The sequence below is a fragment of the Ambystoma mexicanum genome, chromosome 4q, assembly GCF_040938575.1.
Source record: "Ambystoma mexicanum isolate Mex_15411 chromosome 4q, UKY_AmexF1_1, whole genome shotgun sequence".
NCBI lineage: Eukaryota > Metazoa > Chordata > Amphibia > Caudata > Ambystomatidae > Ambystoma > Ambystoma mexicanum.
Window position 1 is genome coordinate 80,198,826 of NC_090928.1, and position 24,420 is coordinate 80,223,245.

Consider the following 24,420-nt stretch of genomic DNA (forward strand, 5'->3'; position numbering starts at 1 on the left):
GTTCGAACTACCAAAAGTTTGAACCTTTTGTGGTGTGTGTTTCGGTCTTTTGGTGAGGTTGGTCAAAAAAATGTTTTTACAAAAAAGTGCTGCGGGAGGTTGGGAAGTTGGGGTGGGAGGGAGTGTGTCAATGCTTGTTGAGGATTCGCAATGTGGGTGGTGGTCCTCTGAAAGGAGGTTGCAGAAATGGGGAAGGATTGGAATTATAGAAGCTGCGAGGAGGGGGCGTGGCTAACCGCCATGTACGAAGGACGCTTTCCAGGCAGCTCCGCTTGATGTGTTCACAATACTGCTGCAAAATCACGGTTTTGCGCTGCAAAAACAACAGAGAGTCGCCACAATCGCTGACCAACACCCAGTGCACCTTCACCCAAAGTCTGAAGCAGCCACGACCCTTCTCCTCAGCGGTGCGCCGAGTCGCGGAGAGATGGCAGAGCTTAAGAAAATGGCACCCGCCGAATGAACAGCGTATTACACTGGGCCCCGACCCCTCGGGTTGAGACGGCGTGAGCCTGGTAGGACCAGAGAGCGCCAGGGAGATCCCGAAGGTGAACCAGGAGCACGGGGAAGTGCCTGCGCCTCGCACCGTGCGGTGGAGATGTCTGCGCATCGAAGCACCGGGGAGACCCGAGACCCGGCACCCCCCAGCCCCGCACGAGGACTGGCCCGAGCGGGCCATTGGGCTACTGGAGCGCTGCTCGTGGATCTCGCAGGGGAGTGCAAGCAAGCGGCCCGAACGCGACTGCCTGCAGCGTGCATGGAAGGAGCACCCAGATCATACGTGGAGGGCCCGGGCTGGGTGGGAGCGGTGTGCCGTGCCATTGCTGGAGTCAGAAGCCGACGCACGGAGGAGCCCGGCAGCACAATCCAGGGGCACAAGGTAAAGAGCCGGCGGGAGGGGGGGCCCAGTTCGAGATAGTCGCGTTCACAACAACTGAGAAGCAGGCAGCCCGCCTACCTCCCCCTGGGCCCCCGCTCACAGCGGGAACGCAGAAACTGCAACCAGGGGCCGCGCATGGCCCGGAACGGCACACAAGGGCACACTGCATACAGTGCTCGAACATGACCTGGCGGGGGCCCAATGAACAGCAACACACGTTGAAACATTTACAACAACGTGCAGCCCACTGGATGGGACTGGGGCCGGGCAGCGCTTCATAGCAGCAAGACCCCCCGGCTCCCCATATAAGCGGTAACAACCGAAATACAGGCATTCGGCCAGACAAGGCCAGAGGGGTCCCCCCTGCACCCTCTGCACACCGAGCAAAGAAGCACAGAGGACCGGGAACATCAAAGCAGGCCCAGAAACCCACCCTAAGCACATCTAAGAGAACGCATGCGACACACACAGCTCCCGGGAGCCACTAAGAACGCACAACAGCCGTGCCACTCCTAGGCACTGCACCTCAGCCAACAACGGTGCAGCCAGCTTAGGGAACCGGCTGGCCCGCCTGCCCACAGTGTAATGACCACAAAAGGAGCGAGAGGCAAACAGAAACAGACCACCATGGAGACCTATGCGGCAGGTGGCTCAGCCAGGCCAGACACCATTATCATCGGCACCGAGATGACGCTTACTGAGCCTCCAAAACCAGCGAACTCGCAGCTCTTGGAGGCCATCAAAAGGCTCCAGAGGACAATGGAAAGCAAAATAGACGCAGTGGCAATTGATCTAAACTTATTAAGGCAAGATGTTAGCTCCATAGCGAGCAGAACAGAAGCGCTTGAAACCCAGGTTTGTGAGAACTCTGAGGCCAAAACTCAGCTCCTTAAGGACGTTGATGAACCTGGAAGACAGAGACGATGAGGCTGAAGGGCGGGTGCACCGAAATAACATTAGAATTCTAGGCTTACCAGATGGCATCGAAGGAAACGACCCCACAAACTATATCTAAGATCTCTTACTGTAGGAAAACGGGGCCGGGAATCTATCGCAAGGCTTCACCATCGAGAGAGCCCATCGATCCCTCACCAAACGGCCGCCCCCAGGTATCCCACCCAGGCCAATAATAGCTAAAGTGCTTGACCACAGAGACAGAGAGACGATCCTAGCCTTCTCGAGATCAGGCGGCCGCATACAAAGAGACTCAGCGAAGGTAGCCATATATCCAGACTATACTTTCCAAGTCCCGATGAGGAGAGCCCAATTCATTTACACTAAAGCAAGATAAAAACGCAGGCCTACGCTACATGCTTCTTTATCCAGCAAGACTGAAAGTGCTGCATAACAACAAAGCGCACTTGCTTGACACGCTGGCCGAAGTCAGTGAGTGGATGGACAGAGAAGAGTTCCCTGACCTTGAAGCGAAAGTGCGGAAACCACGGCAAACTGCAACCTAAGCGATATTCGTTGCCCAGCATCTGGGCAAGGCACTCACGGAAATTTGAACTACACCCTGATGCAGCAGGACTGATCCTCACAGGAGCCACACAGGAAATGGACTGCTCCTTAAGTGACAGCAGCAGAAGCGGACTTACTTCTGCCCCCAGAAGTAGTTTGGGTACATTTAACCCGCCCGTAGGGCATCAAGAGACCTAAAGGTCAAATGGAGCGGAAACGGGATAGTCAGAACGAGGGGAACCTCGCTAGACTTGTTTTGTTACAGGGGAGTTCAAAGTTTTTGGGAAAGGGAACCCAGAAGTTGGGATCACAGTTGGGGATTCACACGCAGAAAAACCAAGACCACCCAGGGCACCGAAAGCCGTCGGAACTGAAAGTGGACTCGACCGCACAAAACTCATGGCTGACAAAATCAGGATCATGACATGGAATGTCAGAGGAATCAATAGCTACATCAAGCAACGCCGAATCCATACATTCATGAAACGTAGCAAGGTCGGAATCGCCCTCCTGCAGGAGACACACCTGAACGCACAAAAGTTAGCAGCGTTGTACAAAATTTGGAGAGGAACATTGATAGGCACCATATACTCTACGTACGCAAGGGGATTCCTTATCTGGATTGCCACAACCATCTCCATAAAACTGATGCACACGAAAACGGACGACGAAGGCAGAATGGCCTTGATACATGGCACCATTGAAGGAAAGGAAGTCTGCCTGATTAACTCTTATGCTCCCAACCACGACGCCACAGTCTTCTTTCGCTCGTTATACACTCGACTCTGCCCATACAGAGATAGCATTCTGATATGGGGGGAGACCACAACTGTACCATAGGCCCCCGTAAAGACAGATCAGATGGTAAACACGCCCGCTCCTCCCCTCCTGCCAAAATACTGAAAGCATTAACACAACAATTTGCACTAAGAGACCTATGGAGGGAACAGCACCCTGAGGAAAGAGTACTCCTACTACTCACCTCCACATGCTGTACACACTAGAATAGACTACATATTCGTGAGTGAGGAACACCAAGCCTCGTTTGGGGACACACAATACCAGGCCAGAGTGCTGTCAGATCACTCCCCACCAACAACCACCTGGACAGTGCTCACACCCAGACCCCCGCACGTAGAGGCTTAGAAGTGAAGCTCTGCTGGACAGGGCCTTCTGCGAACAGATTAGGAAGAGCACGATAGACTACTGGCAAACAAATGAAAATAGGGTCCAACACATTAGCACGGCATGGAAGGCATACAAAGTGGTAATGCTGCTATAGGTGGTGCCCAGAAGTCCATAATGACCTCATTTCACTTTCCGAGGACGAGCTGAGGGAACTAGAAGTCAAGGCCTCCTCGGACCCAGCCCACATAAAAAAGGGGTGGAGCTTAAACAAGCCTGCTTAGTGCACTGGGAAAAATTAGGGAACTCAGCCACGCAAAACATATTGAAAGGAGTCACGCCCTAGGCGACAAACCGGGGAAGCTATTAGTGTGGCTTTATAAACGCGAAGCCCCCAGAAAGCCCATCTGCCAAGTCTGCAGATCAGACGGCACTGTAGCACACACTCAGGCTGGGATAAACTTGGCGTTCACTGGGTTCTATCAAGCCCTCTACACTGACCCCCCCGTCACCCACAGACACTGAAATCGAGGATGCCTTGGACATCATTAGGCTACCCAAACTAGACGAGCAAATGGCTGAAGCCCTGGACAAACCCATCATCCCAGAAGAGGTCACGACCACCATCAGGTCGCTCCCATCTGGGAAGGCACCTGGAACCGACGGGCTCCCAGGGGAGTTCTACAAAACATACGTGGACACACTAGCCCCTGTACTAGCTCAAGTCTATAACGAAGCATATGAAATAGGCACCCTCCCGGACACCATGAGAGAAGCCGTAATTATCCCACTACTGAAACCTGGCAAGGACGGCGAGGAGTGTGGCTCATACAGGCCCCCTTCTATGCTAAACGCAGACAAGATCCTGACAGCGCTGCTGGCGAGGAGGCTGCAGAAAGCGATCCCGCTGCTGATCTACCACGATCAGACGGGGTACGTGCCTGGGCGATCCATCACAGAGAACCTACATAAACTACACCACGTTATATACAGCACCAATGGCAGGCCGGGGAAATGCGCAGTGGCACCTTGGATGCCACTAAGGCATTCCATTCAGTCCGGTGGAACTGGCTGCACGCCACTATGACTAAAATGGGAATAGGGCCGGCCTTCCTAAAGTGGACTAAACTCATATACACAGACCCCACTGCTAGAGTATGCATGAACAATACCTATTCGGATAAATGGCGCCTTCACCGGGGCACGTGGCAAGGATGTCTGGTTTCCCCCATGCTATTTATCATAACCGTTGCACCAGTAGCAGCATACCTAATGCAGGAGTATGGGACTGGGGCATAGAGATAGACGGGGTGACTCACCTGGTCTCAATGTACGCAGATGACACGCTCCTCTACCTAAACAACCCTGAACATATACTACCATACATACTCAAAACCTTAGCGGGGTTCCATAGATACACAGAGATACAAATTAACCATGACAAATCATGCTTCTTCCCCCTGGCGGCCCTAAGCGAGGCCATAGCAGAAAGCCTACCAACCCTGGCCTTTAAGTGGGAGACCACCTCCTTCAAATACCTGGGCATTTCCATCCACCGGGACCCCAAGACCGAACACACCCTAAACACGGCGAGAGCCAAAGACTGCTTGGAAAAATCAATGGACTTTTGGGGCAGATTACCTCTCGCAGTGGCAGGGAGAGCGGGACTACTTAAGATGGTGGCATTGCCCCGACTCCTACACTTCTTCACCAACGTCCCATACAATATCCCCCTACAGTTCTTCAAAGGTCTAAATAAACTCTGCAGAAGATTCCTATGGCAAGGTGGGAGGCACAGAGTGGCACTAGAAGTACTACAGAAACCCTATGACAGGGGAGGTCTGAAAATCCCCAACTTTGAACTATATTACTTAGCAGGCCAACTGAAACACGTAATTCAATGGATGGCAGATGAGACTACAACAGACACCCGACTCCTGCAAAAATTAAGGGGGCGAGAATCACAGAATGCCCTAAATGAAACGGACCCCACGCAGGGATGACCCACATGTTTTTGGGATGCCAAACAGTACAATCCTTCTGGACACATATCGGGGGAAAAAGGTGGCCAGGGCAGACATCACCTTGGATTTACAGTCGCCAAAGGCGTGCATCCTGGGCAGATACAAAAAAAACAAGAACAACAAACCTCTGAATAAGCTTAAGGACTTGATGTACATTCTAGCGAAAAGACGCATTGCTATGGGGTGGAAAAGCCCCAAAATCCCCAGCATAACATTGTGGTGGGAGGATCTCCAAAAATGGTCAGCTGCAGAAACAGGGGCCTGGGAGAACGTGCAACAAGAACAGAAACTGGACACTAGTGAAGACCTACAACAATGGGTGGCGCTCACGGTGACATTATTCCACCCAAGAGAGGAAGTTTCCTCTAACGACGACACAGGCAGGCCATGACGACCTTCCGGAGAAGGCTGAACTGAATACAGAGAGGAGTGGTCTTGGGGGAGTTGGGAGGGAGAGGAGGGAGAGGGGTCATCTGAGATTTCTTAATTGGCGCAGCAATTATAACAATTGTTGTATTGTTATATAAAGTAATAAAAAAAAGTAAAAAAAAATAAAAATAGAAGCTGCGAGGAGGGGGAAGTGGGGGGAGTTGATAAGTTTCATGGAAAAAAGGTTCATGTGTCTGGCGTTGAGAGTGTTGGGTGCACTGGAGGTTTATACCAATGCGGGCTACTCGTGAAGGGGAGCAGGTTTGTCAACATGACTAATGGCAAAGTATGTAAGCTCTGATTGCTGTATCCTCCTAAACTGGATTGTCAGGGGCCTCAATAACTATGCAAAAATGTGCAAGGACGTGGTATATAGTGAGCGACATAGGTCACAAATATTGTTCCTGCAGGAAGCACACTTGCTGGGTAACTTGAACGCAGGACTTGCAAGATCATGGGGAGACACCAGGTATTGCACATATTTTTCCTCCTATTCGTGAGTACTGTCAGCTATGCATAAATCCTTGGGGTTCAAGCTTTTAGAGCAAGACCGTGACCCTGAGGGAAGGTATGTTATTATTTCTGGGGAACTGGTTGGGAGTCTGATCACACTGGTGAATGTGTATGGACCAAAAGTGGAGGATCCTCGATTTTATAAAGACTTGTGGACAAAATGTATGAAGTATGTGCCAACACACACTTAGTTGTGGCGGGGGACCTCCGTTGGATAGATCTCTTGTAGGTGCAAGATTAGACACATCAGTTACTAAAGTTGTTCAAGGGGGGGTGTCAGAGTTGTGCGTGGTCGATGTATGGTGGGCCCTACATCCAGGTGAGAGGGGTAACTCCTTTTATTCCTCCGTGCACGACACAAGCTTATGCATCCACTTATCTTTGTGAGGAAGAAGGTGAGTGTCCTCCTCCTGGATCCAGGCCATCCGACCTGAATTTTGTTAAATTTAGCCCACCAAGGGCCGTGTTGTCTTTGCAGCCGGCTCCGCTCCCCTTCCTGGTTCCCGTCTCCCTCCCGCCTCCCACTCCGCCCACCCGGCCGTGATTGGCTGCATCCGCATAGCACTTGAGTCTAACGACTTGTGCCATGTCTGGACCCGTCTTTCCTTGTGAGGAAGAAGGTGAGTGTCCTCCTGCTGGATCCAGGCCATCCGACCTGAATTTTGTTAAATTTAGCCCACCAAGGGCGTGTTGTCTTTGCAGCCCTCTCCGCTCCCCTTCCTGGTTCCCTTCTCCCTCCCGCCTCCCACTCTGCCCACCCGGCCGTGATTGGCTGCATCCGCATAGCACTTGAGTCTAACGACTCGTGCCGTGTCCGGACCCCTCCTTCCTTGTGAGGAAGATGGTGAGTGACCTCCTGCTGGATCCAGGCCACCGGAGACTTTCAATCAAAGATTGCCTTGCGAGTAGTGCCTTATCCTACGATCCAACTTCTGGTCCAATTTGCTAGAATCTCCCTGCATCACCCCCCCATGCCCGCACACCTTCCCACTCCCCATCTCCTGAATCGCCTGAAGCCCGCCTCCCGAGCCCGCCCCACAACCCGATTGGCCCTTCAACGAGGACATCAGTGGCCACTGCAGGGCAGCCCTCTACCCGTGCAGCCCATCGGCTAAGGACCCCAAGGCAAAGGACAGCTCCCACAGAGACAGCCCCAGGTCGTATCAGCAGGTATCCGCAGGAGAAGCAAGAAGCCAACAATAAGTAAGTGTGGAAGGGCAGGGTCATGAGCAATCATTTCACGCCATACCACCCAACCACTTATCTAACAAAACATCACCTCTGTAAACTCGCTATACCTGTAATATAATTGCATTTGGAAACTCTTTCTATACATGTGAAAGTTGCATTTTGAAGTGTGGCCAACAGCCTCTCTGTGAATTTAGAAGTGTACCCAATAGCCTCTCTGTGAATTTAGAAGTGTGCCCAATAGCCTCTCTGTGAATTTAGAAGTGTGCCCAATAGCCTCTCTGTGAAAGTTGCATTTGGATGTGTCCCCAATAGCCTTTGTGTGAAAGTTGCATCTACAAGTATGCCCAATAGCCTCTCTGTAAAGGTTACATCTAGAAGTGTGTCCAATAGCCTCTCTGCGAAAGTTGCATTCAGAAGTGTCCCCAATAACCTCTGTGTGAATTTAGAAGTGTTCCCAACAGCCTCTCTGTGAATTTAGAAGTGTGCCCAGTAGCCTCTCTGTGAATTTAGAAGTGTGCCCAACAGCCTCTCTGTGAATTTAGAAGTGTGACCAATAGCCTCTCTGTGAAAGTTGCATTTAGAAGTTTGCCCAATAACCTCTGTGTGAATTTAGAAGTGTGCCCAATAGACTCTCTGTGAATCTAGAAGTGTGCCCAATAGCCCCTCTGTGAATTTAGAAGTGTGCCCAATAGCCTCTCTGTGTAAGTTGCATTTAGAAGTGTGCCCAATAGCATCTCTATGAAAGTTGCATTTAGAAATGTGCCCAATAGCCTCTCTGTGAAAGTTGCATTTAGAAGTATCCCCAATAGCCTCTCCGTGAATTTATAAGTGTGCCCAATAGCCTCTCTGTTAAAGTTGCATTTAGAAGTGGGCCCAATAGCCTCTCTGTGAAAGTTGCATTTAGAAGTGTCCCTGATAGCCTCTCTGTGAGAGTTGCATTTGGATGTGTCCCCAATAGCCTCTCTGTGAAAGTTGCATTCAGAAGTGTGCCCAATAGCCTCTCTGCGAAAGTTGCATTCAGAAGTGTCCCCAATAACCTCTCTGTGAATTTAGAAGTGTCCCAATAGCCTCTCTGTGAAAGTTGCATCTAACAAGTGTGCCCAATAGCCTCTCTGTGAAAGCTGCATTTAGAAGTGTCCCAATAGCCTCTCTGTGAATTTAGATGTGTGCCCAATAGCCTCTCTGTGAAAGTTGCATTTAGAAGTGTCCCTAGTAGCCTCTTTGTGAGAGTTGCATTTGGATGTGTCCCCAATAGCCTATGTGTGAAAGTTGCATCTACAAGTATGCCCAATAGCCTCTCTGTAAAGGTTACATCTAGAAGTGTGTCCAATAGCCTCTCTGCGAAAGTTGCATCTAACAAGTGTGCCCAATAGCCTCTCTGTGAAAGCTGCATTTAGAAGTGTCCCAATAGCCTCTCTGTGAATTTAGATGTGTGCCCAATAGCCTCTCTGTGAAAGTTGCATTTAGAAGTGTCCCTAGTAGCCTCTTTGTGAGAGTTGCATTTGGATGTGTCCCCAATAGCCTATGTGTGAAAGTTGCATCTACAAGTATGCCCAATAGCCTCTCTGTAAAGGTTACATCTAGAAGTGTGTCCAATAGCCTCTCTGCGAAAGTTGCATCTAACAAGTGTGCCCAATAGCCTCTCTGTGAAAGCTGCATTTAGAAGTGTCCCAATAGCCTCTCTGTGAATTTAGATGTGTGCCCAATAGCCTCTCTGTGAAAGTTGCATTTAGAAGTGTCCCTAGTAGCCTCTTTGTGAGAGTTGCATTTGGATGTGTCCCCAATAGCCTATGTGTGAAAGTTGCATCTACAAGTATGCCCAATAGCCTCCCTGTAAAGGTTACATCTAGAAGTGTGTCCAATAGCCTCTCTGCGAAAGTTGCATTCAGAAGTGTCCCCAATAGCCTCTCTGTGAATTTAGAAGTGCCCAATAGCCTCTCTGTGAAAGCTGCATTTAGAAGTGTCCCAATAGCCTCTCTGTGAATTTAGAAGTGTGCCCAATAGCGTCTCTGTGAAAGTTGCATTTAGAAGTGTGCCCAATAGCCTCTCTGTGAATTTAGAAGTGTGCCCAATAACCTCTCTGTGAAAGCTGCACTTAGAATTGTCCAATAGCGTCTCTGTGAATGTTGCATTTAGAAGTGCGCCCAATAGCCTCTCCGTAAAAGTTGCATCTAGAAATGTGCACAATAGCCTCTCTGTGAATTTAGAAGTGTCCCCAATAGCCTCACTGTAAAAGTTGCATCTAGAAGTGTCCCCAATAGCCTCTCTGTGAATTTAGAAGTGTCCCCAATAGCCTCTCTGTGAATTTAGAAGTGTTCCCAATAGCTTCTCTGTGAATTTAGAAGTGTTCCCAATAGCCTCTCTGTGAAAGCTGCATCTAGAAGTGTGCCCAATAGTCTCTCTGTGAAAGTTGCTTTTAGAAGTGTCCCCAATAGCCTCTCTGTGAATTTAGAAGTGAGCCCAATAGCCTCTCTGCGCAAATTTAACTTGGAAGTGTGTCTGAACTTAGAACTACAATTAGAAATCCCTTGTAAATCCAGAATCTATTATCCCCTTGCTACAAAATTGAGCCTAGATAGAGACCTAATATTATCTCTGTGTACAGTTGAACCTAGAAATGTACCTAATAATACCTAATAGCCTAATATCATGTCTGTGCAAATTGAACTTGGAAGTGTGCTTGAACCTAGAACTACAATTAGAAAGCCCTCCTAAATCAACCTAAAAGCTCATACCAAGCATGAGTGCACCCACAAACCCACAGTTTGTCGGAAACGACTGCCGTGAACCGCCCCCCACCCCGACCTGCCTTCCCTCCCATCTCACCCTTCCCAAATCACCCCACCCTCTGTTGCACTCCCTGCCATTCCTCTCTCCAAACACCAAGCCAGAGGGGCACGATGGCGAGCCAACCACCCTAAGACCACTCCCCCCCTGAACCTCACCACTGACCAGCCGTCGTTAACCATGCCTGCTCTCCTCACTATCATACCTGGCGCACCCCACCATGCAAGCATCCACCCGCCACCATGCCTCAAACCCCTTCCACCTTCCATCGCCGACCGCACCCTTTCCCCTCCTTAAAAACTGCACGCCTAGCCCTAGCAAGAACCGAAGCCGCATCCCTCTCCTCCTCTCACCCCCTCAACCTCTCTCGCACTCCAATCGCAACAAAGAAACTAAAGAGGAAACGTACCTGGTCCCCCACAATCTCTCACCACTCTTTGCCTCCCCTGTCTCGACCCACCACCTCACTCCCCCCCACTCACCTCCTTCCCCCATGACTTCACCCTCCCTGAAACCCCTCTCCCTCGATTTCTCATCAACTACAACTGAAACTTCTACCCGCCCACACCCCACCTTCAAATCCCCTGAACCAGACCAGATCATCCTATCACACGCAGCCACCCAATCGCGCCCGAAGCCCGCCAATACATCTGCCCGCCCACTATTCCCGCTGACCATCACCCACCCTACCCCGCTCCCTCTCCAGCTTCCATTCTCTCTGCTACCACCACCTTCCGCTCCAGCTCCGAGACCAACCTCGCCTGCCAATGTGAACTGCATCCTATTTAATGCCCGATCCGTAGCAAAAAACAGACATTGCATCTTTGACCTCCTCGGCTCTGACAAACCAGACCTGGTTTTCATCACCGAAACTTGGTTCTCCCTCGACTTCGCCCCAATCGCTAACGAAGCCTTCCGCCCTGACTACACCCTCATCCCACTGAGGAGGAGTAGCATTCGTCTTCAAGTCTCTCTTCCACGCCTCAATCATCGACAACCAACCTTCCATTCCCTCCTGCAAATCTCTCCTCGTTAAACTATCCCTCATCGTCTCGATCTCACACAGCTTCCTAATAATCTACAGGCTGCCTGGCTACGATAGACAATTAGCAAACAACCTCTGCGACTCTATTGCCACCCTTCAACTAAACCATCCCAACTTTACCCTTCATGGAGACTTCAACATAAGGCTCGAAATCGCCACCAACCATATGACAAACTCTCTGGTCGATGGTTTAGACGCCATTAACCTCCATTCCCACATAAATGGCCCGCCTCACTATAAAGGACACACGCTTGATGCCATATTTAGCTCCAACACCCGGATTCATCTAAACCCCCCCACCCCTATCATCTGGTCCGATCACTTCATTCTCTCGTTCGCCATTCGCTCACCCGACCCCCTTCCCGTACTCGAATCTGAACCTCCGAATCTACGCAAATGCTGGAAAAAACTAAATATCGCTCCGGACCTAGCTGACGCGCTCCTCCAGTCTCCACCAACCACTTGCCAACTCAGTAAACAACTAACCCCAGATGCCTTTGACTCATGGCTCAACGCATCTTTGATGCGGCTCACGCCCCCTTGCAAACCATCCACCCGCCGTGGCCTCTTCCCCAAATGGTTCACTCCTAAATTGAAGACCACTAAACAGCTATATAAATACCTAGAACGCAAATGGCAGAAAGACAAAACCCAGGAGAGCAGGGCCACTTTGGCCCGACACCTTTATCAGTACAAGGCCGAAATCCGGAAAGCAAAAAAAGCCCACTACAACTCCTGAATCCTAAACTCACAAACCCGAGCAAAGAACGCCACAAAATCAGCTCCGAATTCACCAAACCAGCTTGCACCACGACTGTCTCAACCCCCTCACAATCACTGTGCGACTCACTCTCCCTCCACTTTTACACCACAGCTCTCGAAAGAACAAATACTCTAGCCACCAAACTGGCGCTCTTACATCCACTAGGCAATACCCCCCCATACCGATCTGGCCAACAGCTGCAACCACTACGCAACCAACATTCGAATCCTTTAGTCCAATATCACAGCAATTTCTCAAACTTCTATCTGCCCGCAAACCTTCTGGCTCTCCGCTAGAGCCTTGCCCAGCAACAACCCTCAAAGAAATTTTCATTTCCACCTGCGCAGGAGAACACGCAAGATCCATCATAAATGCCTCCCTTTCCTCTGGTATCTTTCCCGATGCATTCAAAACAGTCCATGTCAAACTGCTGATTAAAAAACCTTCCCTCGAAACTCTCGAGCCCAAAAACTACCGCCCCATCTCAAACACCAGGTTCCTTGCCAAACTCATTGACCGAACCGCCTACTCCCAACTAAATGCCTTTGTCGAAGACAACAACCTCCTAGACCCCGCACAATCAGGTTTCAGAGCCCGTCACGGAACTGAAACCACCCTAACCTCAATCTGGGATGACCTTAAAATGACAGCAGACTCCGCAGGATGCGCCGCACTAATGCTCCTTGACTTATCCGCCGCCTTTGACACAATCAATCGCTCGATCCTCCTAGACCGCCTCCACTCCCTGGGAATTTGTGGAACCGCTCTTAAATGGATAGCTTCATTCCTCAAAGACAGGTACCAAATAACGATACTCTCCACCTATACCTCCCAAGCCCGACCGGTCGACACGGGAGTCCCACAAGGAGCATGCGTTTCCGCCCTCCTGTTCAATCTCTACTTGATCACCCTCCCACCAATAATTCGTTCACACAACATCCTATGTTACAACTACGCCGACGACACTCAACTAATTCTAAAACTCCTGAACTCAAAACCGAACTCCCGACCTGACTTGGCCTTCTGCCTCCTTGACATAGAACTCTGGATGACCCAAAGCCACATCTTGTTAAACCCCTCCAAAACGGAAATCATAGTTTGTGGCAACCCCGATCTTCTTCCACACCCACTACCCTGGCCACCCACCATGGGCAACTCACCGAGCCCCTCCAACTCAGTAAAAAATCTTGGATGCACTCGACTCTGACCTAACAATCTCGTGCCAAGTCAACAACTTCTCAAAGTCCTGCCACTACCACCTTAAAACCCTTAAGCGCATCTTTCCATATCTCTCCTTTCCCAACAGACTCTCCGCGGTCCAATCAATTGTTCTATCAAGACTGGACTACGCAAACTCCCTATACCTCGGAATCCACGCCTACCAACTGAATAAACTCCAAAGGGCACAAAACGCGGCAGCCAAAATGCTACTTGCGCTCGGCCCAAGAGACCACATCTCCCCAGCCCTTAAGACGCTGCACTGGCTTCCTGTAGCACGAAGGGTGACTTTCAAAACCTTATGCATTTCCCATCGAACACTGCATAAAGCCGGACCTCAATATCTTCAAGACAAACTAAAACCCTATCACCCCCCACGCACCCGAAGATCAAGCTCAGCCGGCCTCCTAGTCATACCTAAAACAAACTCAGTCAGGATAGGCGGATCATCATTCTCAGCCTTAGCCCCCACGCTATGGAACTCACTCCCACCCCACATCCGCCTAACTGAGGATCTAACGTCGTTCCGCAAACTGCTGAAAACCTGGCTCTTCCCCTAAAACCAACCCATACCAAACAAACCCAAACAGACTAACAGCATCTCAATGACACCAATCCAACAAACTACCTGATGCGAGAATCAACAACTAGTAAACCCCTAATATAAACTAAAAGGTCAATCAGAATTAACTGAATAAAATAGATCAAAACAATGAAGTGGTTGATAAGAATAAATCATAAGGAAACAATAAAGGGACTTAATCTCCTGAAATGGACATAACGCATGAAGAGTGAACGAAATTAATGGCGTGGATGAAATAGTTAGAATAGATGAAGTGTGTGAACCAGATGAATGCGCTGAGTGGGAGAATGCACGAGTGGAAGAACAGATGACTATATAATTTGAATAAGTGTATAAATCGAATGAATATGTAAACGGGATGAGTGTATAGAATTGATGATCAGGCTGAGCGGTTGGTTGTGTACAGCAGATAAATGCATAGAGCACCTGAGTGCATAGAACACCTGAGTGCATAGAGCACCTGAATGTACAGAGCGCCTGAGTCCATAGAGCGCCTGAGGGTATAGAGAGCCTGTCTGTATAGAGCGCCTGTCTGTATAGAGCGCCTGACTGTATAGAGCGCCTGACTGTATAGAGTGGAAGAGTGTACAGAGCGGATGAGTGTACAGAGCGGATGAGAGTACAGAGCAGAGCGGTGTACAGAGCGGAAGGGTGTACAGGCCCTGGGGGCTGGGAGTGGATAAGCACCGGGAGCGGATGAGTGCGAGGTGCAGATGATTGCGGGGTGCAGATGAGTGCGGGGTGCAGATGAGTGCGGGGTGCAGATGAGTGCGGGGAGCAGATGAGTGCGGGGAGCAGATGAGTGCGGGGAGCAGACGAGTACCGGAAAGTGGATGAGTGTGTGAGCAGATGAGTGCGGAGACTGGATGAGGGCGGATGAGGGCGGAGGGCGGATGCGCATGGGGAGCTGGTGAGTTCGGGGGCGGGCGAGCGCGGGGAGCACGTGATTGCATAGGGTGGACGAATCCCTAGAGCAGATGAAGGTATGGTGCATAGATGGGCTGAGTACATAGAGGGGACGAGTGCATAGAGGGGACGAGTGCATAGAGGGGACGAGTGCATAGAGGGGACGAGTGCATAGAGGGGACGAGTGCGTAAAGGGGACGAGTGCGTAGAGGGGACGAGTGCGTAGAGGGGACGAGTGCGTAGAGGGGACGAGTGCGTAGAGAGGACGAGCGCGTAGAGGGGACGAGCGCGTAGAGGGGACGAGCGCGTAGAGGGGACGAGCGCGTAGAGGGGACGAGCGCGTAGAGGGGACGAGCGCGTAAAGGGGATGAGCACGTAGAGGGGATGATTGCGTAGAGGGGATGAGTGCGTAGAAGAGACAAGCGCGTAGAGGGGACGAGTGCGTAGAGGGGACGAGTGCGTAGAACCAATGAGTGAGTGAAACAGGTGAATGCTCAGTGCGTGTGAGGGCATAAAGAACACGAGTGCCTTCAGCTAACGACTGCCTTGAGCGAACGAGTGCCTAGAGTGGAACCGACGTGTCGGGTAGAGCAGATGAATTGCATAGAGATACCGAATGCGTAGAATGGATGGAACGAGTGAAGTGAAGCGTGTGAAGCAGTCAAGAATGCATGCGTGGAGCAGTCAAGAATACACACGTGGGGCAGACATGAGTGCCTGCGTGGAGTAGACAAGAGCGCATGCGTGGAGCAGACTAGAGCTCGCAAGGCCCACTGAGCGTGTGGGGCAGACTGGAGCGCACGGGGCAGACTGGAGCGCGCAGAGCAGACTGGAGTGCATGAGTGCGCCGTGCGAACCGGACTGTGTGGAGCAGATTGGGATACTTGGAGTGGATAGGAGTGCATGGAACGGACTGGAGCGCATAGAATTGCGTGACGTATATAGTATGGCTTGGAATGCAGAGAACGTCTTGAAAGAGCATATAACCCATCATATCACACCACCACGCTTACTCTCCCCTCTACACCACCACTCAACTAGAACACAGAGATACTATGACACCATTCGGTATAACTGTTCTCATACCAACATCCGCCGCACACTCATTATCACTCTAAGTAAAACACTGCTGGTTAAACACCCCAGTCAGGCGTTCTCCTCAGGCCTAACGCAGCCACACTCGGTCTGGATAAATCCTGCCAGAACGAACACATACTCCTGATCTCTCAACCACCACACCTACCGCTAAGAAGCAGCTATTACACGAATAGCACACCAGCTGCACACATACCCGGTGCTCACACGCACCTTTGACTCTCTCTACTGATCTGAACTTCGGTTCCCAAGGGCGTTCAACCTACCAGCGCCTTCAGACCATACCAATGGTATATAAGGCACTATATAAATGCAAAATAACATAGCATAACATATCCTAGCCAGACAAGAGCTGATTTGTGGTAGTATATCTTGTATAATGCTCTCGTGGATTCTATCAGATCACTCGCCTCTGGTATGGCAGTTCAGGTTGGCAGGCTTATCAATAGTTTGTCCACGCTGCCAGTTTAAGGGCCAAGCTTTGCTAGATGTGGCCTATCGCAGTGAAGTTCAAGATATTATCACATCATAATTTGCAACAAATGTGGGATCTGTAACGCCTGCTTGCGGCCTGTGGGAGGCATCTAAAGTTACTCTGAGAGGCCAGTGCATCTCAACTGAGTGTGGGGTACTGAAAGGAATTCGAGGTGGAATAGATGAGTTAGAACGCACCCTTGCAAACATGGGAAGGGGCAGTGGAGGGACTGGCCTCTTTGAATTCTTAGCAGATGCTAGGGAGGTTCTGAGTCAATTTAATGCAGTGGCAGATAGAGAGGTGCGGCTTCTGGCCACGCCACAGCTGGCATGTAGGTATGGGGAAGAAGGCAGACATGGCAGGTATTTAGCGACAATGCTGAGTAGCAACTGAGGACAGACTGATATATTTACTATATGCCGCTCAGACGGTTCCCTGTTGACGGACCCGGGAGGCATACTTGCAGAATTCTGGTGTTTCTATAAGAATTTGTATACAGCAAGAACTAGTGGGCATCCAGACAACCTATACAAATGTGTGGGAGATGCTCCCATAATGATGTTTAGTGAAAAGGCGGAGAAGGCTTTGAGTGCTTAAATTACGGTGGAGGATATTGTAAAGGCAATCAGAGATCTCCCTGTCGGCTGAGGCACCGGGATCAGATGTTCTAACCTCCAAATTACTTCAAGGAATTCTGACCGTAGGTTGCAAAATATTTGCTAGAGGTGTGGAGTGAAGCTTTGGAGGTGGGACTCTTGCCTCCACAATGCAGGAAGGGATAATCATTCTGATATTGAAACCTGACAAGGATCCCTGGATTGTGCATCGTATAGACCGATTTCTCTCATTAATGTAGGTCCTAAAAATGTTTCCAAAATCTTAGTGGATCGACTGCTGCCATTCCTCCCTTCTAGAATACATGTGGACCAGGCTGGTTTCATTCCAAGGAGAAGCACAGCCCTTAATTTAAGACGGCTCTTCAGGGTACTGGCGCAGGTAGATCTGTCAGTCCAGGCAATAGGTACACTTTTGGTAATGGAAAAAGCCTTTGATCCGGTTGCATGGGAGTACTTGTTTGAAGTGCTTGAAAAGATTGGGGCCCCACTTTATTTTGTGTCCTGTGTTAAAATACTGTATTCGGGGGTGATGGAGAGAATAGAGCCATTTGGGAGACATTCTGTGGCCTTTGACCTTGGGCGGGAGACGCAATAGGGGTGCCCGCTATCACCTTTTATTTGCTTTAGCAATGGAGCCTATGGCTGAGAGGCTGAGACGACTCCATGTGCAACGGGGACTGGCATTGAGGGGCACCCGTGAATTGATCTTGCTTTACGCAGGTGACATTATTTTGTGTATTAGAAACCCAAGTTGTAATCTGACCCCCCTTTATCAGGAAATTGAAGCGTTTGGAGATATATCAGGGCTAATAGGGAACTGGTCCAAATCAATCCTTTTCCCGTTAAATGAGAATATGAGGCGCCTAGCTGGGCTGGTAGGGTTCAGATGGGAGCAAGTGTGCGTGAAGTACCTGGGAATACATGTTAGCAGGTCCAAGTTACAGCTCTTTCAAGATAACTATGGCTTCTATATGGAGGAGCTTAGAAGCTGAGTCGACGACTGGGCATCGCCACCGATTTCTCTTCTTGGGAAGGTACCCATTATTAAGAGGGTTATCCTGCTGAAATTGTTGTATCTATTTCTTAATATCTCAATATGGGCGGGTTCCCAATTGTTTTCAGAATTAAAGTCGTTAATGGTCAAGTTGCTGTGGAGCCCGAAATCGCCTAGAATAAGGTGGGAGTATTTTATTAGACCCTGGGAAAACGGTGGAGTCGGCCTGCCAGATTTAGAGCTGTATTATCTTGTGGCACAGGTGTCTTTTGTCTCCTACTGGATGCTGAACTCCAGGCAATTCCTGCATGTTAGGTTGGAAAGGAAGTTGGCGCCCTGTACTCTTTACAAAGCTCCCGACTCTCATTTAAGATTAACGATAGTTGCCACTTTGATCCAGTGGCGAGAGCAGTGTATGCATGGGGAAGAATATGCCACATGATGCAGGTGTCCTTTCCATACACCCCAAATCTCAATGTTTGGAACGTTCAGACCCTGGCCCCAAAGTGTGACAACAAAATAAGGGGAGAATGGTCGAAATACGGAGTACAAACTCTGGCGGACTTCTACCCAGGGGGATCATTCTTTTCTTGGGTGCAAGTCAAGGTTAAGCTTGGGGAATTCCTACGTTTGGTGTTTCAACTTCATAGACTGAAATAAACATTTAGAGCGTGGTCGCTGTCATTCCCGGACGAGCCCTGCACAATCCCTCTATTGAAATTCTTAGTGAACTCTGCGAATTGCAGACGTATAGTAGCTACAATCCATCCTCCATAGGGCGTACGTAGAACCTGTGGTCCAGGCAAAGTTTGATAGTAATTGTGATGGAATATGTCATAGCTGTTAAAAGCAATAATGCCGATTTCATACATGTTCTGTGGAATTGTCCACATTTAATCACTTTCTGGACCCAGGTTGCGGAAGCAACGGAGAGTAAGAATAACAGCAGGGCCCTGTTAAATATTCCATGTTGCATGTTTCAACGGATGCGATGTTTGCGAAGAGTAAGAATAAACTGCTATTAATCCAACGCCGTAGGAGACACATATCATCTGGGGGGAGACAGGGGACACCTTGGGGGCTTTGGATGGTAAGATGACAGGATCCATCAGGCCAGGCCAGCAGCCAGAAAGTCCATGTTGTGCGCCCTGCTGTGTGCTGCCCTACTGCTATATGGATTGTTACGTGCGTCTCCATCCCATTACATAGCAACCAGGTTCAGGAAGTTGTCTCGGGTCTCCCCCTGCCTGTAGAAGGCTCAATTACCTAGGGAAAATTTTTTTCGGTCGGTGTCCGCTCCCTGACAGCAGATGGAGCAGGTAAAATATGGCACTGTGTGCTGCATGCGTGTAAATGGGCCGGGAACTAATGCCACATAATGGTTTCCATTGCTTCTTCCCAAGGGTGTCAAAGTACTGTCGAAGTGGTTGTGTTGACCCAAAAAGAGACAAAAGTGGTTTTAATGAGCCCGTATGTTCCACATGTGCAGTGTTGCCATGGCACTGGGAGCACTGGGATTCTGCAACAAGAGGAGCCTGCATATGACAGCATGACCAGGGCAATCCAACAGCATTAGACCAGAGAGCATGGCACAGTAACGGGTAGGTTGAGAGGCCCACCCCCTTGAATGGTGCATGTAAAGTAAGCAAGAAGACGAGAGTCATTTGGGTTAAACGCAGGCAGTGTGAAATGGCTTGAGGGGGAATGGTGCCAGTAACAGCGCAGAGATCATATAGCCCAAGAGCTTGGTGATGGGAAAGAGAACAGTTCAGGCAGAGTGTGAGGGAAGTGGGCGCGGGGGAGAAGGAGAGCTGTATGCAAGGATTGAAGAGGAGTTGGGAGCCAGGATTATGTAATTGGAAGGGACAAACAGAATAAACAGCCACAGAGGGAATGGAACTAACATTGGAGAAAGCCATCCATGAGGGGATAATTCTGGGCAACAAACAGCTAATAATACCCAGAATCCCACAACTCTGATTGGGTAGGCCACCATAAACATTCTGGAAAGGGTCCTAAAATAAATTGGTTCCTATGCTGATCCACCCTCTATGTTCTAGCTCATATTTCTGTTTGTATTGTTCAACTGAGGGAGAAAGTGGTGGCATAATAAAGCATGACTAGCCAATGTGTCCCAACCAGTAATGGCCCACCACCTGAATTAAGGCGCAAATGCAGTGGGGGCTTTTAGCAGGTGCTGCACAGAGCTCCTTATTGCCAGCATGGCATTTCAAAGCATGCTTTATCACCACTATCACCGAATTTGTTTGTGGCAAACAGATGCATGCTGGAAGTTCAAACTTGTTTTTCAAAAACAAATACAACTACAAAATGGTGGCTGTCTTGGAGAATACAAAGGAGGCTTATAAATAACCCCCTTTCCATTTCAATGGCAGTCACAGTGCTTGAGTTAATGTGGGTCGGGCGCAAGGGTGGAGTAAGCAAGCAGACATATGCATTTTGATTCATTTAGTTCCATTAATTCCAGAACTAGAAGGAAATGGAAAACCGGGGGAAAGCAGGGGAGATGGATAGTGTGCAAATGCTGCTAGCCAACTAAGAAAGTGGGCTGGTTAAAATGAAAAAAGCCCATGTCCAAGCACACTCTTTGGCTGTTGCATCTATTGATGGTGCTAATGAATGATAACACATGAGTCTGCATTGAATTAATGTATTCATTGGACGGAAATGCATATTTCTCATGGATGTGTGTGAGCAACAAACCATTGTGAGGGCGCCCCAAAACCAAGCAATGGGAGATCGGAGAGATAAACCCCCACGTCCCTTAGATTTTATTTTTTTACATAAAAGATTACAATTGTGCTTTTTATGGCAGAGCTTTTTCGAAACAATGGGTAAATACCTATAAAACATACAAGTGGTTGTGTAGGGTATCACATGAATACAATACAAAAATTGGATGCAAGGTTACCAACAGCACACAAAAGTATTGTTCAGTCCATTTCCGGATCCTTCTGCTTACAATATATCCCAGTATTCTGCTAGTGTCAAAAGACATTTTCAATCTCCATGTTTCAATATGCGCCAGAATTCCAAAAATAAGAACATACTCATGTCAGTATTGCCCATAATGCCAGTAATGCCACTGTAAGAAGAAAAGTTCACACTTTCCGGAGTCATATATGGCAGTATTCCCACATATATTAGTACTCCCATGTAAGAATACTTATGATGGATTGGCCCATAATGTTGTTGCCACATCTTAGTTGTGCTAATTAAGGGCAATATCCTTATCTAATAAAACTCAAATTGCCTTTTCACATAATACCTCAATACTGCCATGTAACTAGATTAAAAAGTGTCAATGTTGGCTGTGGCAATAGTGGCCAGTATCTCCATGGAAGAACCCTCATGGTGCCTTTTCCAATAATGCCAGTAATATGACCACGCCATTCTAAACATGTCCATGCAGGTTATGCCACTATAGGCCATTGTCCCTCCTAAGAACACTCACATTGTCTTTGCCAAAAATGCCAGTATTATTGTCATGACACATGAAGAAAGTATGCCCATGCTGCCACTGTAAACATGTACATGCAGGATGTGTAACATTTACCCATATACGAACACTCATTTTGGCTTTGCCTATAATGCCAGTAACATTGCAATGACACAACATAAAAACATGCCCATGCAGGCTGTGCCAACACAGATAAGTACCTACATGTAAGCAAACTCATGTTGGCTTGGCCCATAATGCCAGCCACATTGCCAGGCTATTGTATAAAAATATGTTCATGCAAGCTATGCCAACATAGGCGATAACACCCTTAAGAACAGTCATGCTGCCATTTTCCATAATAACAATAATATTGCCATGTCCCATCAAAAAAAGATCAATTCTTGTCCACGTTTACCAATCACCATCCTCTTACAAAGTGGCCATGTACCAGCTCCTTCCATCACAGCCCACAGCCCCCTATCTTTTTTCATCACATCACAAACACAAAATCCCCATGCAGACTAAATCTCACTCGAGAATTCATAAACACACAAGCTCACACACAAATACTCTGACACAAATTCACACTTGAACACACACATAGGCTCACATCCAGGCCCGGACTGGGCCTATAGGGCAATAGGCCCATGGCCGAACCAAAAATACAAAATGCTGGTGTGAGCCAGTTGCTGGTCAAAATGGGCCCCTTTTTTGGCCAATTTGGGCCAGTAGATGAGATTATTCACAATGCAGCTAGTAGTTTTGCCCAGTGTTGCTGAATAAATATTCTTTAAAATACACAATTTGCATCACATGTTATCAAAAAACTCATCCTTGGTTAATATTCAAACCGTGTCACAAAAGGAATGAATAGCAATTTGCAACTGTGGGGCACTTTTTCATTGGTGCCCGAGACAATTTTATGGCCCAGTTCGACCCTGGCTCACATTGCACATTCATACACCATTATAGCACTTACACATGAACAGTATCGCTTTCTCGCTCATAGAGACAGGCACACACACATTTCCTTTGTAGTTACCTTCTTACCTTCAGGCCGCAATAGCATTTGCCTCATCAAAGGGCTTTGAGTATGCATGCACAGTACACACAGGTGAGGGGTCAGGTGCCTCTCTTCAGTCCTCCATATTATTCTGAATCAGATTGGGTGGGGGGGGGGATCAGCAGGGACACGGAGAGGGGTGGGTGAAGACATTTGTTTCCAGCCAAGGACAGGATTTCCAGTGGCCATTATGGGAAATATGTGTTGTGCGAGCAGAAGTACTTTTATTCTGCAGTCTGAGGAACTTGTACTTTTGCACTCTGATGGCTGGACCATGCAGATGTATTTTTACATGCTGAATGAAGCAACTGCAGACAGTGCAGAGACACAGTGCACTGCACTGTGCACGACAACACTTACATATTCTGGGGGGGATAAATGCCATTATATACCCCCTACTTGAAATTGTGGGGGGGATTTGTCCCCTCTGCCCCCCCCCCCATGTTCTACGCCCATCTGTTTATCTGTATGCTGCTGGCAAAACGTTGTATATTAAGGCTCTGGCCGTGCCCCATAGCCACAGCACTGTCTAAATGATTAAGACACCTGGCTTGGCGCTGCGATGTGGATCAGGAATATTGTAGGACATTACCTTTGGGTTTTCAACCCTCGGACATCTGGGACCCTCTACGGGCTATGCTTCTTTCAAGGGAGGAAGCAGTTTGAAGCGAAGGGACTAAGCTTAGGGAGTAATGTTCAGACAATGTAGGGCAATATCGCTGTGGTATCTCTAGTGGTACAGGGGAAAGCGGTTGTTTGATTTTCGGAAGGTTTGGGGTACAGGGGAGCCTCTAACAATTTAAATGCTAGGAGGTGAAATGTATAACAAGGACTTAACTCCCTATGTTATCATTACAGTGCACTTGTTTTATATCGTTGTAAACATTAACCTATCTAAATAAAGTTTAAAATAAAAAATTAACAGTTCCTTGGGACATTTCCCAGCTCCTCTGATATCAATACGTTTTACCAGTTCACATATGCAGTTCTGTTTCTTAACTTCAAAATCGGATACATTGTTGCAGAACACAAGCTTCTTTATGTATACTTTCATTGGCTTTTCCATACAAGGGGCATCCTGTCTAGATGCAGTAGTCAGACCACACAGTTCACCCACTGCAGGTCACGCAACAGACACCCCTTCTGGACTGTGTACATCATCTATTAGCCACTGCTTCAATTTGACTGTGATGTTTAGTTGATTCCCCAGTGTCACACTCTTCTAACACTGTACCGTGGCTTGATTGGCCACCATGCACTTTGTTACACTTTTCTGTATTCTTATTAGCTTTGGGCCTATACTTGGTTTCTCATCTCATACCCTTCTTGGTATTCTCTTGACTTTGCCAATAATTGCGTTTCATACAATACATTCCGTGGTATCTGCTGCATGCATTACTTTTCTTCACTCCATTCACGAGTGCTCAACTTGCTTTTTACTGTGCGGCATTCAAAAAGTGCGTACAATAACTTTCAGTTCATTCAGTATTCAAAAGTACTTGTTTCAGCATTCAGAAGTACTTGCAATAACTTTCAGTTGGTTCGGTATTCAAAAGGACTTTGTTACAAGTTACCAGAGTACCATGTTATGTGTGTTTCCCTGGTTTCTACTCAGAGGTCGCACATGGCAGCTCCCTTCTGATTGTCCTGCTTGTCCTTTGTGACAGGCTTCTCAATGCTCCTTCAGCTTTCCAGCTTCCCCAAGCTTCGCCTTTCCCTTGTGGCAACCACAGAGAGCACCGCTCGCTCTCTTGGTTTCCCACGGCGGCTGGGGTCAGTGGGAGTCCC